The 20,249-nt window shown below is 40.3% G+C and overlaps 1 protein-coding gene across 1 annotated transcript in view; it reads right to left on the bottom strand.

Moving 5' to 3' along the window:
- The window catches only part of PTPRD (protein tyrosine phosphatase receptor type D), a 2,145,631-nt gene that overhangs the window by 1,328,631 nt on the left and 796,751 nt on the right, over positions 1-20,249 (bottom strand). Inside the window, exon 6 of the mRNA XM_081103407.1 lies at positions 9,272-9,310. The gene's annotated coding sequence lies outside the window, so the exon portion shown is untranslated. The remainder of the gene's footprint in view (positions 1-9,271; positions 9,311-20,249) is intronic.

Raw genomic sequence — 20,249 nt, 5'->3', positions numbered from 1 at the left:
AGTGAAGTGGGGAGACATGTGGGGAGTGAGCGAGGTTCCCTGTCTGGGGGTTCCAAATCTGCTGTTGGTTTCTTTCACCACTGACTACAGATATACAGGGTGTCCCCCCAAAATGTATACACACTTTGAATACCTACTAATTCCAATGGTTTTAAGCATAAGAAAGAAACAACAATGGAGCTGTTATCTGTTAAAAGTGTGGCACAAACAGGTAGTTGGACATTCCCTGAGGGGTCTCAGATTGAAGAAGGTGAAGGCCAGACTGATGGGCCCTTCTCCTCCCCCCGCCCCCCACATTCCTAGTCAAGTCATGTACCTGGATTGCAGGTTCAATCCCTTGAACCTTGGGGCACATGCCGAATTTCTTGCACTGGGCTACTAGTAAAATAATAATACCATAAACTAAGTCCCTTAAAATGATGTTTGTAAATGTGACAAATGGAGAAAATGTGATTGTACTCTTTTTAATGAGAAAAAAATAGTCTTACTTGTTAATAGGTATCAATCAGAACTAATCCATGCCATAACACAACTTGAATTATGCATCTTTATTCTAAAGGGAGCACATGTTCAACCACTACAACATGATTGATCTTCCACTATCAGAGCACAATTTCTTATCTCAATATTCTACACATGGCAAGGAAATAAGAAAGCCTTTGTTTTCCTAAAATGCAGCAGTGATACTGCTGTGGAAAGTAAATGTACAACCTCACCAATATCTTTGTAAGTCTGACTTTAAGATTCTGGAATGATGGCTTCATACATTTCACTTCTCCACATAGAGATTTTAAAGAGATGGGCACCGAGGTGGCATGAGTTTCTGCCCAAATCTCAGTTGTTTGCTGCTCAGGTGCTTTCTGTGTTTATTGGAAGCGCACATTAATCAAATTAGTATTAGGAATTATGGTACTAAATCATTTTAATGCACTGGGAGGTGGAATGAAAAGTCACCAACAGAGACACAGAAAACAATACAATCTGATCTCTTATATAAACTTTGATCTGTGAATGCTAACCAAGGCTTTTGTACATATAATTTAAAACATGGTTTTGCTTAGTTCTATGCATGAATATTAGTGAGGAAGGCTTGTAAGTATAGTTATCTCACAAGGTTTTAATATAGTCCCTTTACCCAGGTTTCTTGATTTCCATTTCAGGGGAGAAAGTATTTATTATTACTCACGTACATGCTGACAGAACAAAATGGCCATGTTTTCTTTTTCAAGAAGAAGAAACATTTGACAAGCTTTCTGTGCCAAATCCTCTTGTGAAAATTAATGACAAATTATACAATTTCAAGAAATTGCAGTGAGTCTTTTTTAATAAGAGAATTATTCTTAAAAAAAAACAGCAATGAAAAAAAGGATTATATATGAAGTGAGAACATTTTTCTCATTATTTTTCTACCAGTACAGTGCTGTATATTTTTCTGTTGTTTTGTTTTTGTTAATCCTCACCCAAGGATATGTTTTCCATTGAGTTTTTAGAGAGAATAGAAGGGAAGGAGGAATGGAGAGAGAGGAACACCAATCTGAGAGAGACACATCAATTGGTTGCCTCCTGCACGTGCCCCAACTAGGGCAAGGGATTGAACCTGCAACCCAGGTACATGTCTTTGACTAGGAATCAAACCCGTGACCCTTCTGTGCACAGGCTGATGCTCTAACCTCCAAGCAATACTTTCCAGAGCCCGGGTCAGTGTTTTGAGTAATATAGCAACTACACAGTTACCTAAATAAGAAGCATGACTTATCTGTGACTTGTTTGAACTTTAAGGAAGAAAATGAAATCCTACAACATGGTTTATAGAGTGCTCACACATCTATTTAACAGAGCATTAACATGTCATAGAATAACAACAACAAAAAATGTTATCCCAGAATTAATATTCTATTGTGATCTTTCTCAGGAACATCCTTGGTTATCTCTTAATTCCATCCTTCAGTAAAAAAAAATAATAATCCTCACTCTTACAGATCCATAAAATCACACTGCAATTGTCTTCTATATCTAGGAAGCAGTATACATTTCCAAGTTATGAAGGGTTTCTCAGAAGCAAGGAGAGAGGCTCAAGTGGGATTCTCATTGGCAGGACCTTGTAAAATCCTCCATGCTTACTTCTACTGGCTTGGACCCAATTCCCATTAAACCCACTCCCCTTGTCACTTACCATTGCTCAGTACCTTCAGGAAGATGCTATGATTTTTCCTTTAAGCATGATTTTTAGAAAATCATTTTAATTGTCTAGATGGCCTATTTAAATATTTCACTTAAGGAAGCATATACAAAAGCATGTAAAAATTTAAAGCAAACTTGGTGGTTGTGGCAAAAATCTACCTATCTACATGTCAAAAATACAAATACAGATGTCTGATATCATGCATGCCTGAAAATTAGTGGTGATTTTAGGGATAGAAAGATTTAAATCAATAAATGAAATATAAATATTCTAGGACCAACTTGTCTAATTAGAAATGGCCAGATGCATACCAAGAAAAATATTCTGTGTCAATAAAAAAGTAAAACAGGCAAAATGTATTTGACAGTGAATCAATATTTCTGTATGATGATAATGATATACAAAAGCATATGAGGTCACGGACAAAATTTATATCTATTTTTTTTCTGAAAAATGAAATATATTGTGTAATATTGCCTTCCTTCGACCTCAGTCATTTCACTGTCTTTTCATGGTTCCCTGTTCTCCTTTAATTGTGGAACTGTGAAAGGCATTTCCCACTATATATCTCCCACTAACATAGAAAAGGAAACCAGCTCAGCGTCAACTAGAAAACAGAAATGATACATGGGAAGACACTTGCATATGTCTTAATATGTTTAAGGGCAACTTTTCAAAATACATATCCTTTTTTATACCAGAGTTTGCATTGCAGGAGTACTTACAGACTGGGGAAGCACTCCCCAATGTGGAAAGGATCTTTCTCCAACACAGAGGGAAGAGAAGAGGACAGGGCATCAGCTGCAAGTCAGTTTCCCTGGTATCACATGACACTGTTGAACAATAAGTTTGGATGTCCACGTACCCAAATAGAGGAAGTAATGTAGGATAACAAAGAGTAATACACAGAGATTTTTAAAATTATTTTTTTTAAAAAACTATGAGGCTAGTATTACTTTTTTTGTGAACACCTGGAAAAGCACTGCTTGACTTAGGACAGCAGTCAAGAAATCAAACAGGAAATGCCGTGCTTAATTAACCACAAAATGCTCTTTCAATATAAGATTGCCAAGATAGATAATGTCAGAAGATTTAGTAGAATCCCTACTTAAGTTATTTTCATAAAAGCATTTATTCATATTCTATATAAGATGAGAGCAGCTTAAATAAAAACATAGATAATTTAACTTTTCCCGTAAAGGACACTTCTCCATGTAGTCCAAATATTGACGCTATTCGAGTCCGTCTAAGGATTGTTATTAGCAAATATGAAAATCCCATATCAGTAAGCCTGAGGAACAAACTACTAATATAAAATACTTTTACTCAATGCCATGGGAATATGTTTAAAAACTAGTAGTCTCCCAAAATGGAATGTGCTGCCTTAAAAAGGTTCTCTGAACTCTATCCTATAGGTGAAATTAGGTGAGAAGAACAGCAGATACAAGGTTAATGGAAATCGTTGAAGGGATGTAGCACTCAAGTTAGATTAAATTCCTGATGTAATGACTCTGATTCCCAAAAGTTGAATAAATATTACAGAGATAGATTTTAATGTACCACAACTATTTTAGAAACTATTAATGACTGACATGAAATACTTCATGAAGCATAATTTGTTGTGACCTCTTCTGTAGTAGCATATTTAAATCTTTGCAGTTCCAAGTAATCCTATATAATAAAACCCTAATATTCTAAGTGTCCAGACGTCTAGTCAACCATTCAAGTAATCAAAGTGTAATATGCTAATGATATGCTAAGGCCATTCAACTGCTCTCTATGACATGCACTGACAACCAGGGGACAGACAGCTGACCGGTCAACCAGTCACTATGATGTTCACTGATCATCAGGGGGCAGACACTCTACGTAGGTTAGCTTGCTGCTGGGGTCCAGATGATCGGGACTGAATGAGACATTAGTGCCCTCTCGCGGTCCCTCCCAAGCTGGCCAACCTCCCGTGTCCCTTCCTGGCTCCAATCATGCATCAGTTGGGTCCCTGGGCCTGGCCTGTGCCTCTCACAATCTGGGACCCCTTGGGGCATGTCAGAGAGCTGGTTTTGGCCTGATCCCACAGGCCAGGTCGACGGACCCTACTGGTGCTCAAATTCGTACACAGGGCCTCTAATTGTAATTAACTGTTTTTTATTTCTAATCCTATGTGTGAAGAAAAAGGGGGTATGTTTAATTAACTAGCTGTTGTAGAAATGATGTTATCTGGCATTTTCGTGGGACTTAATTTAGTACATATCTTAAAAAGTAAAGGCAGCATCAGATAGCATGCAAAGACTTACACTGTAAAAGGCAAAAGAGTATCAGACATAGGAGGGGATATTGTTTCAGATCATTCCAAAAACTAAAGAGTTAAATATAGATTATTCTGAGTTAATACAAAAATAAAATAATCTAAGACATGGAGACATGTTTTAAGTTAGGAAAAAAATGACTGTTATATGATCTTTAATATAAACTGTTACCTAATGCTAGTTCAGATTAAAGGAGCAAACGTACTCTTTCAGGAATGCTGTTCATTTTTCAGCTGGAAAGTATGCCATTGTATATTTAAATACATGCCTTGTATTTTCCCCACTTCATGTTCCTTGCTTCATCTACAGATATTTGTTGAGTAATAGGTGATTTTTATTAAAATTTTAGTACAGATTTTCCCAAAGCTTTTAGTTAGGGGGCCCTATGTTGCCTGCTATGCCAAGTACCTCAGATTATGAGGTGACAGTCAAGAGAAAACTATTTTACAGCAATAAATATATAAATATAATACGCCGAACATAAACATTTAGAAACATGACTCCAGATTTCAGAATGACTCAAATACTACAATGCCCATTTCCCCAAGAACCATTTGATTAGTTTGGGCAAGGTGTTATGCTGCAGTAACAAAACACTCCCCCACCTCCAAAAAAAGTAAACTCAGTAGTTTAAGACAAAAGAATGTACTTCTTGTTCTTATAAGTTGTCTGTGGAAGGGGAGAATTTCCACGGCATCTCTCTCCCATCAGGTGACTCAGGGATCCAACATGATTTACTCTTGTGAGACCCCAGCTAATTACTTCAATGACATCTGAGGGACCTTACAATTTCTAATACATGGTTGTGTCCATCACACTTTCCTAATCCACATTCTCTATGTTAGAGGAGTAAAGTAAGAGTCAGTAGTAATTATGTTTGTTTTTTCTTCACCATCTCTTCCATGGGATGATTCGAGTATAATGAACCCAGCAACAATGCCAGCATTTGGGGCAATAATGGAAAACGTCCTCTGAAAATGCCAGCCAGTGCTCTTGAAATTGTGCAATGGGAGCTGTTGTCAGCAAGGTATACTGTCACCCACCTGGCACCAGTTAACACTGCTATACACAGACCATGCATCAGAGGAAATATTATCTCCAACTGATGCCTCGTTTGTAGAGGCAGAGTCTAGAAAAGCACATGGAAGATTTTCACCTCCTCGGCCCGGAAGTGATATACTTCACGTCCATTTTTCCTTAGCCACAAGTAATCCCATGACCCCATCAGCAGTAAGGTGGAGGGGACACATAACCTCCCTTATGGTCAAGAGTGAAAGGAAACCCAGATATTAATGTGCACTGACAATGTTTCTCACATTATTCTTACGATTTCCAGTAAGCTGCTATCCCGCCAAGGGGAAGGGAAACAATAAAACCTCAGGATTTTAATCAATAGCAACTTAGAAAAATAAATAAATAAACATCACAATTATGTAGAACACATAAACTGACAGTCCTTGGATGTCACTTTTATTACCCAACCTCTATCAAAGTGCTTACACAAAAAAAGTTACTTAATAAATTGTAAGAAACTGAATGAATAAATGAATTGATGAGAGTATGATTACTTTCTTTGGTCTCTGACTATATGATTTATTTTCACATGATGACAATGTATATCATGGTAGCAGACCAACAGTGATGATGGCAGGCTTTTCATCTTCTAAAACAAGTGCAGGTACAAAGATTCAATCTCATTTTAATCACTTATGTATCAATCTTCTTAAGGACTAGAGCTTAGGGTTAGTACTCCAATACATGCAGCACTGGCTTTTATTATAAGCTTACTGAAATAAGTAAGTTTTCTTTAGGAAGACATCTCAGTGAAGTCTTTACAGTCCTAGGAATAAGACTGAAATCTCAGCATCATGATTAGATAAGTGGATGAAGATGAACTAATTAACTTCTCGGACTCTTAGCTCAGCTTAAAGAGGTAACCAAAATGCGCACTTCAAAGTATGACTGGAAGGTTAAAATGAGACTACACAGAAAAAACCCGAGCCTAGCAACTTATATGCAGTGAATGTTTAAAAATACACACTCCCTTCAACTGTAAGTAACTGTACATATGTTATTATTTTGACCTCTTCAAAGGTCCAAACTCCAGGTGCAGAAAATGAAATTTATGAGTTGGAACAGATTGTTGAAATTGCACACATAGATATAAAATTCAGTGAATCAAAAGTATTAAACACATTATCTTATATAAGTTAAAAATCCTGCAATGAGGCTTTTTGTAAATATTTTTAACTTCAATGTGGGAAATGTTAACTCTTCATATTGAAGTAAATTTTTACTGCTGGCATTTATTTCTAGAGTAAATAAATTTTAGCCTAAGAGTTATATGATAATAAAATAGAGCAAATTTTAATTTATGTATTATTAACTAGAGGCCTGGTGCACAACATTCATGCACTCAAGGGCGGGGGGGTGGCTTAAGCTCAGCCTACACCCTTTCAGAGTCTGGAAGACCTTGGGGGATGTCAGACTGATGGTTTAGGCCTGCTCCCCGTGCTGTTGGACATCCTTAGTGCTGCTGCAGAGGCGGACTGCTGTGCTCACCAACCATGAGCCCGGCTTGTGGCTGAGTGGCACTCCCCTGTGGGAGCACACTGACCACCAAGGGGCAGTTCCTGCTTTGAGTGTCTTCCCCCTGGTGGTCAGTGTGCATCATAGCGACCAGTCATTCCTCAGTCTGGTTGATTTGCATATTTGGGTTTTATTACATAGGACTAGAGGCCCGATGCACGAAATTCATGCAAGGGGCTTGGCCCTCGCAGCCCCAGCTGCCTCAGCCCTTGCATCTGGGCTGCCTCGCGGCCTCACGGCCCTGCAGCCCCACCCACTGGTCATTCTGCTGTCCGATCTAATTAGCATTTTATTAGCTTTTTATTATATAGCATAGTTTGAAGATTATCATTAGTGCTTCAATACTGTTATGGTTTGAATTTTATATTTATTTTATTTTCTCTATATTAAACTCTATAAAGACAATTTTATAGTGTCATGTAACTCAGAATTTGTCTCAGAAAGTACTATTAATCATCTTCAATGTACATGTCATCATTTCCTTTAAAAATAATGTACACACAATTCTAGATATACATACACAGAAGCAAACAATAAGAGAAATAAAATTTTAGGTTTGCTCTTTAAAAGAGTAGTTGAGATCCCAAATAAGTTACTCAATGAAAAATATTTTGGAGGAAACTACTAAATACAGAAAAATATATTAGGTATGTTGCTAAAATCAGCACAAGATGACATGGTTATGTCATTTAGCAGGCTTGCAAAATTGCTGTAGAAAAATTGCTGCACAACACAAGAACCTTAGAACATGGAATGGAGACTATAAGGCAAAGTGCTTCATGATGCTGAATATAAAGAACTCAGAGAGAAGAGAAATCAAACTACAATATTTACAACAATGAAGACTTCCAGGAGAAAATGGGAGGTGGACTTGGCCTTGAGTAGTGAGCAGAAAAGGGGTGGGGATATGGGCAGATCAAGAAAGCAGAAACAGTGACAGTGGGAGCTGTGAAAGGAAATAACTGAACAACCTGATTAGCTTTGAGTTTTCTTGGTTTGTACTCATGGAATGGACTGAAGTAGCACAGAAAAGTTATAATAAAACGACCAGAAGGTATTTGTTGAGAAACCCTGGGAAGCATTTGGGAGTGAGAGGCAACGTCCATACAGAACTCTCACAACCCTCCCGTTCTAACACAGCCATTACCAGTTATTAGTAAAGAATGGTATTTAAGACCACACTCCTACAATCTATCAAGTTGAAATTTCATTTTACTCTTTGCTGGGTAGTCTAGGAAGGGTGACTCTAGAAATCAAGAAGGTTGGGGACTCCCAGATTACACAACACTAAGAATCCAAGCTAGAGTATTCTTTAGACAATTAAGTAAGATAAAATGTGTTTTATAATCTTACATAGTTCAGAAAAACTAAGGACTCCAATATAAGAATTTTAATGTGAGCAATATTACATCTATAATACTACCAACAATAAAAAAGTATATTAAAATAATAAAAAATAAAAAGCAATTGTTTCTCCTGAAAAAAAAAAAAGAAAGAATATGTGGAAGAAAAAAGGGGGGGACTTGGATTGAGTCTACAATGAATACAAAAGCTGTTGTTTGGAAAAATACAACTAAATGGAAAGATTTCTACCTCAACCAGCCTTTTAAAAAATTAAACACTATATTTTGTTATGACAATAAAATGTGTACCAGGCAAGTACTCAGAATTTTACGTTTTTATATGGCAAAGAGCAGTGTCTTCAGTGCGTTTCTAATTCTATAAAAGGTACATTATAATACCAACAATGCAGCAATAAAAATCTTTTTTAAAATTCCAGCTATCATACTCAGCTCTTCTGTGGTTTTTATCTTGCTATTGCATTTGATAAGTCTTAAAAGAAAATTTTTCAAGTTGATTCTTTATGTACATTACCTGAATAATCCTCTTTCTTATCTCAAACTCCTTCAGTAATTCTTATTTCCTGAAGAAATAAGTGCTACCTCTCTGTGGAATATTCTCCTGACCCATGCAGTTGAATCTTGTAGCCTCTAGATTTATCAGATTATTCCACATGGGTTAAGATGAAATTGACCCTCTTCAATTGGTCTAATGAGAATCAACCTCAAATGATGGAAATGAGGGAAAAGTTAAGAAAAAAGGATTAAGCCTGAGATAGGAAGAAAGCCATCCTCCCAAGATTCATGGCAAAAGAAACAAAATATTTGCAATGGTACAGAAAAATGTTTCTTACCAGATTTTTGAAGTCACCAGATGATCCAGGAGTCCAAGCCTAAAAAATAAAAATAAAAAAAATAATAATTAATAAATAAATAAAGAAGGAAGACAGAGAAAACAAGTTGTTTTAGTTTCCTATTTTAAAAATATATACAATAAAATTTTAAAATTCATAATATTATTCCATTTACAAATACTGCAGACTGATGGAAATGCTCTACGATATCATTTTTAGGTAATTTTTAAAAATTTAAATTGAAGTGTTTATTTAATCTCATATTGTGTCATTAAAATATACATAGAGCCTAGCTCCTGAAAATAAGTTTCTAATTATTCAGGCGACCATAAAATTATTCATTTTAAATATTTTTTAAATATGTTTTTATTGATTTTGAGAGAGAGAGGGCGGGAGAGGGAGAAGGAGATAGAAACATGGATGAGAGAGAAATATCATCTATTTGCTGCCCTCTGCAGACCCCCTACTGGAGCTGGAACAGGCAAACCAGGGTTTGTGCCCCGACCAGGAACTGAACTGGGATCTCCTAGTGCACAGGATGATGCCCAAACAACTGGGTCACACAGGCCTGGCTCATTTTAAATATTAAATACTCAAAAGAATGGAGACTGTTATTTTTAATTGTGCTTAAAATCCTCAGCTATTTATTACATATATTTAATTCCCTTATGGGCAAGGCAAACCAAAGCTTCATTTTTAAAACCTTTTCGCATTTCTCTGCCTTTGCAGGCTTTTAGACAATAATTAGATTTTGCTTTGATTCATTTTTGAAAAGTAAATTCATGGAAGATATTATAATGCCAAAAATAAAAGAGTTTTAATTTCCAAATTATATTAAAATGCAGACTCTATTTTTAAAAGGCATTTAAAGTTCAAATGAAAGGCAATATCTGGACTGCACACGTCCCTAAGAGAAAACCCAGCACCTGCTATGGGAGGAAAAGGTTTTATCAATGTTGTCTTGTGTAAAGGCAACGGCAAACATTGTCAGGCCTTTTGTAAATACGCCTGCCTGCCTCTGTGTTTGAGCAGAAATATTGAACTTCTAGCATTTGTTATTATAAAATAAAAGAGCTTTTTCTAAACTTATGCTGATCACCTTTTCTTTTTGCCCTGGGAATCAAGTTTCAAACTACATATTGTTTGGATATTAAAATACCTTGCATTACTTGAAAGTGAATAGATAATACAATAAATGTGAAGAGGAGTCGACCCTCTGTCTGTGCTTGTCTGTACATATAAATATGTCTGCACATATAAATATGTCTGCCTCTTATTCTCTGAACATTTAAATTAAGTTTCTGACCAAAATCATATACCACTAAACTGTACAATAAAATCCCAAGCAACCATTATGACAGAACGACCAGAATGACCAGTTGCAATGATGCACACTGACCACCAGGGGGCAGGCGCTCAATGCAGGAGCTGCCCCCTGGTGGTCAGTGCACTACCACAGTGGGAGCACCACTCAGCCAGAAACCAGGCTGGAGAGTGCAGCGGTGGTGGGAGCCTCTCCTGCCTCCACAGCAGCGCTAAGGAGCAATGAGCTGAGTGGTAAGGAGCGAGCAGGTGGGCAGTAAGGAGCGAGGGATCCCGGATTGTGAGAGGGATGTCTGACTGCCGGTGAGGGGTCCCAGACTGTGAGAGGGCTCGGGACAAGCTGAGGGACCCCTCAGTGCACGAATTTCATGCACTGGAACTCTAGTCCTATATAATAAAAGGCTAATATGCAAATCAACTGAATGATGGAACGACCAGTCACTATGATGCTCATTGATTACCAGGGGCAGATGATCAACACAGGATCTGCCCTCTGGTGGACAGTGTGCTCCCACAGAGGGAGTGCTGCTCAGCCAGAAGCCAGGCTCGTGGCTGGTGAGCCTGGCGGTGGTGGCAGGAGCCTCTCCCACCTCCACAATAGTTGGACATCCCCCGAGGGCTCCCGGCCTGTGAGAGGGCACAGGCCCAGCTAAGGGACTCCCACAAGTACATGAATTTCGTGACTGGGCCTCTAGTTGGTAAATAATTTCCCAGAATGAATCTTAAAATTATTTCTCCATGTTCTTGAATTATTTCAGAATACAAGCAGTTCAGTTGAGAGGAGCAAATAATGAGTTTGTTGTATTAAGTAAGAGAGAGCTCTCTGAATTCCCTAGCCTGTCTCCGACAGTATAAGTGGTGCTTTCCCTCCTGGAAGCCTCCGTCCGTGGATCTTAGGTCTGTTCTTCAGAGCCACAGAGAATGTCTGATACATTTCCTTTTCTTTTCTTTTCATAATTTGTGTTACTTTTTCTGTTATGAGTTATAAGACACACAAAAAACTTGCAAAAGTACCAATGTTTATAGCTTAAAAAACTGCCTAAAAGTGAATGTATATATGTAATCACCACTTGGATAAAAAACTAAAAAAACATGACTATCACATAGAAGTCCACAGCTTGTTCACACATATGCAGAGCACATATAAGCACATATATGTAGATATATACACACAAACATATATATACACTAGAGGCCTGGTGCACAAAAATTTGTGCACTCGGGGGGGAGGGGGGTCCCTCATCCCGGCCTGTGCCCTCTTGCACTCTGGGACCCCTCAGGAGATAACGACCTGCTGGCTTAGGCCTGCTCCCGGGTGGCAGAGGGCAGACCCAATCCCTAGGTGCAGCCCCTGGTCGAGCTTAGAGAAGGGCTGATTGGGGAGTTGGGGTGCCACCCCCTGTCATGCACAGAGAAGGGTGGATTGGGAGGTTGCGATGCTACCCTCAGTCACTCTCAGGGTAGGGCCGATTGGGGGGTTGCGGCCCCGCCCCCTGTCACACACAGAGCCGCAGGGCAATCAGGGGGTTTGGGTGCTGACCCGTCATGCTGATCCCGGTGCCAGGAGGCCTCGTGGCTCAGCTGATCCCGGTGCTGGGAGGCATATTACCCTTTTACTATATAGGATAGAGGCCTGGTGCACAGGTGGGGGCAGGCTGGTTTGCCCTGAAGGGTTTCCTGGATCAGGGTGGAGGTCCCCACTGGGGTGCTTGGCCAGCCTGGGTGAGGGGAAGATGGCTGTTTGCAGCTGGTCACACACCCTTCAGGGTGAGGGTCCCCACTGGGGTGCCTGGACAGTCTGGGTGAGGGGCTGAGGGCTGTTTTCAGGCTGGCGGGTGACTGAAGCTCCCAACTGCTCCTTTTTTTTCTTTTTTTTTTTCTTTTTATTGTGGGCCAGCTTTAGCTCTGGCTCCAGCTCTGAGGCCTCTTTAGCTGAAAGCAGGTATCTGGTTTGTTTGGGTTCTATAATCGAAACACTGTATCAACTCCAGCTCTGAGATCCCGGCTGGCTGAAAGCAGGTTTCTGGGGTTTTGTTTAGCTTCTATATTTGTTACAATGTTTCAAACTGCCAGCTCAGAGGCCGGCAGCAGCAGGCGGGGAACGTTGCAGTCCACCGTCACTGAAGCAAGCAAGCCTCATGTTCAGTTTAAGCTGCCTGGCTGCCGGCCACCATCTTGGCTGGCAGTTAATTTGCATATCGCCCTGATTAGCCAATGGGAAGGGTAGTGGATGTATGGCTAATTACCATGTTTCTCTTTTATTAGATAGGAGGATACACAGATATCCACACCATATTGACACACAGCATAGAAATAAACATGTATCGTACATACATGCAAAGTTTGAATCCACTTGATTACTCCTTGTGTGCTATGCTAAAGTACAAGTTCAAATACAAATACAAACCATCTGACACAACACAGGTGCATATTCAGGGATCTGTGTAATTGCAGCATTAATGCCACACATTCATCATACTTTAGTGTGGTGTTCTGACTATGTATCACCAGAGTATGACAACTCTGAACATATCATGTAGTGTCATCCTGTATAATAAAAGCTTAATGTGCTAAGTGTCTGGCTGTCTGGTCATCCATTCAAACAAGCAAAGCATAATATGCTAATGATATGCTAAGGCCACTCAACTGCTCACTATGACGTGCACTGACTACCAGGGGGCAGTCAATTGGTTGACCAGTCATTATGATGTGCATTGACCATCAGATGCTCCAACTGGTAGGTTAGCTTGCTGCTTGGGTCCAGCGAATCGGCACTGAGCGAGACCAGCTGGACATCCCCTAGAACCCTCCCACAGTCCCTCCCGGCTGGTCAACGTCCAGCATCCATCCCTGGCCCCGATTGTGCACCAGTTTTGTCCATCAGCCTAGCCTGTGACCTCTCGCAATCTGGGACCCCTCAGGGTATGTCGGAGAGCCAGTTTTGGCCCAATCCCGCTGCCAGGCCAAGGGAGCCCACTGGTGCACGAATTTGTGCACCAGGCCTCTAGTCCTAACTAATAAAAGACAAATAGGGTAATTAACTGTAACTCCAATATGCTCCCCATTGGCTAATCAGGATGACATGCAAATTAACTGTCAACCAAGATGCTGGCTAATTTGCATACTGCAGGGAGGGTGGGACAGCGCCATCCCGCCTGCCCCACTGCCATCCGGGCCTGCAATCTGTGACCCGGGCAGCAGGCGGCCCATATGGTACCCGACCCAGGACTGGCAGGCGGGACCACAGTGATCCTTCACCAGCCACGCCCACAAATGGCCCTCCTGAGGGGATCCGAGGCTGGCAGGTGCTAATGCACTGATCCGCTAATGGCCATGCCCACAAACAGCCCTCCCGCGGGGATCCCAGGTTGGCGGGTGCTAATGCACGGATCCGCCGCTGGCGGGTGCGAAGCACAGATCTGCCACCGGCCACGCCCACAAACGGCCCTCCCGTGGGGATCCAAGGCTGGCAGGTGCTAATGCACCAATCTGCCAACATGCACACCCAGGCCACCTTTACCCTGTGCAAACTATGCAGCTGGGAGAGGGGAGTGGGGCCACTGGGAGCAGGGCGGGAACTGCCTGGGGTTTGCGTCAGGCAGCCAAGAGTGGAGTGCGAACTATCCGGACTGGTAGCTGCTTGCTCATTCACATACTTGCTCATTCATTCACTCATTCACTCACTCAGCAAACTCTCTCAGGTCCCTGGCACCTGGCCAGCCACTGAAGTTGAAGCAGAATAAGACAGAGCTATGTTCTCAACATGTTAGTAATTCAGTATGCAGCCAGGAGAGGGGGGCCAGGCGTTGGGAGCAGGGCAGGAACTTTCCCTGGTTGGGCTTTAGGCATCCAGGAGTGGGGCCGGAACTTCTGCCGTGTTGCCATAGCAATGCAGCAGAAGTTCCCGCCCCGTAGCTGCTTGCTCATTCACTTACTCGCTCATTCATTCACTCATTCACTCACTCATTATTCACTCACTCAGAAAACCCTCTCAGGTCCCTGGCACTAGGCCAGGCACTGAAGGTGAAGCAGGATAAGACAGAGCTATGTCCGCAAGATGTTAGTAATTCAGTAGGGCGAAGCAGGCACATGAATGAGGCAGGTGTATGCACAGATGCAGTGTACTGGGTTCGTTGAGGGCTGTAACTAACGCCAACTTTGTTCTCTTGATAAAATGGGGCCTTGGGAGCCAGGCTGCCCCAAGCCTGTAGGCCTGTGCCTAGGCCAGGAATGGCCAGGGTCCCAGAACATGACAGAGGGTGCAGTTTGGGCTGAGGGGTCTGGTCCCACCCCTGAACCTCACCCCCGAATGCACAAATTTTTGTGCACCGGGCTACTAGTTAAATATATTTGTCTATGCTTTCATGAAAGATTTTTTGGTCATCTTTATTTTGCTTTACCTTTGAACTTACATAATTGGAATTATACATTTATATTTTTCGGCATCTAGTTTCTTTCCTTTAATATGTTTATAAGATTCATCTATCTGGTGGCTTATAACTATAACTAGAGCCCTGGTGCACAAAAATTTGTGCACTTGGGGGGGCGTCCCTGGGCCCGGCCTACGCCCTCTTGCAGTCTAGGAACCCTTGGAAGATGTCCACCTGCTGGCTTAGGCCCGCTCCCTGGGGTATCTGGCCCAAGCTGGCAGTCAGACATCCCTCTGGCAGCCCAGCAGCCCTCGGGAGATGTCCACTTACCAGCAGGGAGCAAACCTAAGCTGCAGTTGGACATCTTTAGTGCTGCTGAGGAGGCGAGAGAGGTTCCCACCACCACCGCTATGCTGGCAGCCGTCAGCCTGGCTTGTGGCTGAGCAGAGCTCCCCCTGTGGGAGCACACTGACCACCAGAGAACAGCTTCTGCATTGAGCATCTGCCCCTGGTGGTCAATATGTGTCATAGTGACCAGTCATTCAGAGTCGTGCTGCTGTTAGGGTCAATTTGCATATTACACTTTTATTATATGGTATAGAGGCCTGGTGCACGAGTGGGGGCCGGCTGGTTTGCCCTGAAGGGTGTCCCGGATCAGGGTGGGGGTCCCGCTGGGGTGCCTGGCCAGTCTGGGTGAGGGGCTGATGGCTGTTTGCAGGCTGGTCAAGCCCCCCCCCAATGGGCACCTCACCCCATGAAGGTTTGGCCAGCCTGGGTGAGGGGCTTATGACTGTTTTCAGGCTGGCCACACCCCCTTTAGGGTGGGGGGGGTCTGCACTGGGGTGCCTGGCCAGTCTGGGTGAGGGACTGAGGGCCATTTTCAGGCTGGCCAACCCCCTCCAGCGATGGAAGCTCCCAGCCTCTCCTTTTTTTTTTTCAATTCTTGTATTTATTTACCTTCTATAATTGATACTTTGTTGCTTTGAGTGGAGCTCAGAGCCAGCCAGGGTGGGTGGGAGGGAAGCCTTCTGCTCACTCCAGCTCCATGGCCACGGCCAGCTGAAAGCAGGTATCTGGAGTTTATTTACCTTCTATAATTGAAACTTCGTTGTTTTGAGTGGAGCTCAGAGCCGCTGCAGCAGCTTGGCGTCCTCCATCATTGGGGCAAGCAAGCTTCCTGTTTGCTCCAGCTCCATGGCTGCTGGCCGCCATCTTTGTTGGGTTAATTTGCATATAGTCACTCTGATTGGCTGATGGGTGTGGCTTAAGGCCTAGCAAAGGTACAGTCAATTTGCATGTTTGTCTTTTATTAGTGTAGATTAATTTTCACTACTCTGTAATAATCCACTAAATGAATATTACACAGCTTATACATTCAATCCTCTATTGACAGATATATGGATTATTTCCACATTTTTGCTATTATAAATAATTCTACTATGAGCATCCTTTTACACATGAATATGTACTTCAGATATTTATCGATAATGTACTTCGTAAAATATGAATATTTTCTGGGAGAAAATTGCTAGGTCAAATAATGTGCCATTATTCTATTTTAGCAGATATTGTTAATTTGGTGTGAGAATTGCCACTGTTGCACAAATTCACCAGAAATTATTTTTACCCTGCTTAATTGTAGTCATCAGTTTACTGTGCAGTGAAATATACTTTTTATTTATATTTCCTAATTAATGAGTTTTATTTTATTTCATATATTAGTCATTTATCTATATGTTAATTTAAGAACATACTTTTCAATATTCTTGTCTATGTTCTGAGGTTTATCTTTTCCTCATTGATTTGTGGAAATGCTTTGTGTATCCTATATAAGGTGCCTTTGTTGTTTATAGGTGATGAAAATATACTTCCCACTCCACAGTGAAAACGTGTACTTGCTTACTGTGACTTTTGCTGAAAATTTATTTTTAATTTCACTATAGTCAAATTTAACCACCTCTGCATTATTTTTATGTCCTTTTTGCTATACAAATGATCATATATATTCTTCTCTATTTTCTTCTAAAAACTTTGTTATGTTATGATGTGTTTGCCTCTCACATCTAATCAAACTACTTGAAATTTATGTTTTGCTTAGTGTGTGTTGGGTTATAATTTCATTATTATCCAAACCGACTCAACAAAATTTATTGAAAATATCTCAACTTTGTTAACTGCTCTACAGTGATGAAATTGTCACAAAATAAGTACCCATGGATACTTGGCTCTGTTTCTAGATGTCACTGTATTCCATTTAACTATTTGTCTATATCACACTACCTTACATTAAGTAATTTCATAAAATACCTTTGTACCTAATAGAGCAGGCCCTTCTACCTCTCCTTTTCTTCATTAAGATTTTGAGCTTTCTTAAAAAATATATTTTCACATAACAAAAAGATCACTGTTTTAAATTATAAAATTTAGTGCTTTACAGTATGTTCACAATTTTGTATAAATATTACCACTAATTCTAAAAAATTACTAATATCACAAGTTATTGTTAGCAATCCATCCTATTCTCCTTGACCAACTCTTCCTCTGGTGACCGCTATAATGCCTCTATGGATATACCCCCTGGGACGTTTCATTAAAATAAAATCACACAATTTGTGGAGTTTGTGTCTGGCTTGTTTAACTTAGCATGTTCAAAGGTCAATCTATGTTGTAGAACGTAACAGTATTTCTTTCGTTATAGCTGAATAAAACATTTTATTTATCTAATTATTATCACAGGGCTTTTTATTGTTTTAACTTTTTAACTATTATGAATAACTAGAGGCTTGGTGCATGAAATTCATGTGTGTGGGGGGGTGGTATGTGTGTCCCTCAGCCCAGCTTGCCTGCCTACCTGTCTGATTGCCCCTAACCACTTCTGCCTGCCAGCCTGATAACCCCATAACCACTCCCCTGCCGCCTAATCAATGCCTATCTCATCCCTCCTAGCCTGATCGCCCCAAACTGCCCTCCCCTGCTGGCCTAGTCAATCCCAACTGCCCTCCCCTGAAGGCCTGATTGCCCCCAACTGCCCTCCCCTGCTGGCCTAGTCAATCCCAACTGCCCTCCCCTGAAGGCCTGATTGCCCCCAACTACCCTCCCCTGCAGGCTTGATCGCCTCCAACTGTCCTTCCCTACAGGCCTGGTCCTCCCCCACAAGAAGCTGTCCTCCCCTGCTGGCCTGTTCACTGCTAACTGCTCTCCCTTTCAGGCCTAGTCGCCCCCAACTGCCCTCCCCTGTAGGCCTGGTCCCCCCAAACTTCCCTCCCCTGCAGGCCTGTTCCCCCTAACTGCCCTCACCTGCTGGCCTGGTCTCCCCCCAACTGCACTCCCCTGACGGCCATTTTGTGTCCACATTGGGGTGGCCATATTGTGTGTTGGAGTGATGGTCAATTTGCATATTACCTCTTTATTAGATAGGATGCTGGTGAAAATTCGTATAATTTTTTTGTGGGAAAATATGTTTTCAGTGCTTTGGGGTGTATATTTAAGGGTAGAATTTGATAGTACAAACTATTTCCCATAGTGAGTACACCATTTTACATTCCTACCAGGAATGCATGAGGGTTATAATTTCTTCACATCCTCACCAGCATTTATTTGCCATTTTTTTTTAAAAAAAGCTATAATTATGACAGCCAGTGAGTGTAATTTCATTTTTTTAAATTTAAAAAAATTAATTACAGTCTACATAAAATGTTATATTAGTTGCAGGTGTACAATACAGTGATTCCACATTTATATAACTTATGAAGTGACCACCCAGAAAAGACAAGGACCCATCTGACACCATAAATAGTTATTAAAATACTACAGGCCCAATGCATGAAATTCATGCAAGAGTAGGCCTTCCTTCCCCCAGCTGCCAGCACTGGCTTCCCTCTGGCACCCGGGACCCAGGCTTTCCTCACAGCCCCAGCTTCATCTGGAAGGTCATCCGGAAGGATGTCCAGTTTAATTAGCATGTTATGCTGTTATTATTATAGATTATTAACTCTAATCCCTGTATTGTACTTTACATTCTCTTGACTATTTTTATAACTGTCAATTTGTGCTTCTTAATCCCTTCACCTTTTCCAGTCATTCCCTGCAACTCCCCTCCAATCTGGTGAAAATAAATTTGTTCTCTATATCTATGAGTTTGTTTCTCATTGCAGTTTTGAATGGCATTTCCTAATGACCAATGACGTGAAGAATTTTTTGTGTGATTATGGTCTATTATTACATTATCTGGAGAAATATCTATTTGAGTCCTTCATCTACTTTTTTCTTTGGGTTGTCTTTTCTATTGTTGAGTTCTTACTACTTATTGTATAATCTGGATATTAATTCCATATAATAAGATATATTATTTTCAAACATTTTCTCCCATTTCATGTGATGTCTTTTTATTCTATTGTTTTATTTACTTATTTCAATAAGGTAGTAAAATTCTCTATGTAGAGGTTTTACATCTTTCAATAGATTCAGTTCTATTTTATATTTTTATGACATTAAACATAATTTCTATTTTCTATTTATCATTTATACAAATAAATATAAGATTTTTTTCTATTGGTTTCATATTGAGCAAACTTGATAATATATATAAATATATTATATATACATATATTCACAAGAGTGAATAGATGTGGTGACACTGGGCATCCTTCAATTTATCTAAAAGGGAAACTTCACTATTAAGTCCAATATTTGATGTGGATGTTTGTTAAATGTCACTAATTAAAATGAGAAATATTCTATTTCTATTTAACTAAGAGTTTAAGTCATACATTTTTATTATTAATTACTTAAATAGGTATGTGATTATTTAGCTTGTCTTATTCTTTCTCAACAGCTTTAAGTTATATTTTACTAGAAATTTATTTTGTTCAAAATATTTATTTTTAAAAAAGTAATTTTCAACATCCTCTTGATATCCTTTTACTATCTTATGGATTTTTATAGATTTAACTCTTTTATTTCTGATATTATTATTGACATCTCTCTTTGTTTTACTTGGTCAGGCACATCAATATCTTCCTATGTGATTAGTTGCTCCAAAGAACTAATTTTGGTTTTCTTGATTCTCTTTATCATATGTTTGGTATAATATACAATATAATATTTTTCTTTATATTACTCCTGATCATTATTTTTTCTTCTTCTGTATTTGAATTAAATGTGTTGTTTAATACCAAGTTCTTGAGATGGATGCTAATAACTGAATTTCTGCCTCATTCTTTTCCTATATGTATATTTACAATATACTTCACTCTAACATTGGCTTTAGTTTTGTTACAAAATAT

The sequence above is a fragment of the Myotis nattereri genome (genome assembly GCF_964212035.1).
Source record: "Myotis nattereri genome assembly, chromosome: 12".
Taxonomy (NCBI): Eukaryota; Metazoa; Chordata; class Mammalia; order Chiroptera; family Vespertilionidae; genus Myotis; species Myotis nattereri.
The sequence above is the reverse complement of the archived record's forward strand: the minus strand, read 5'-3'. Positions and strand labels throughout refer to the sequence as shown.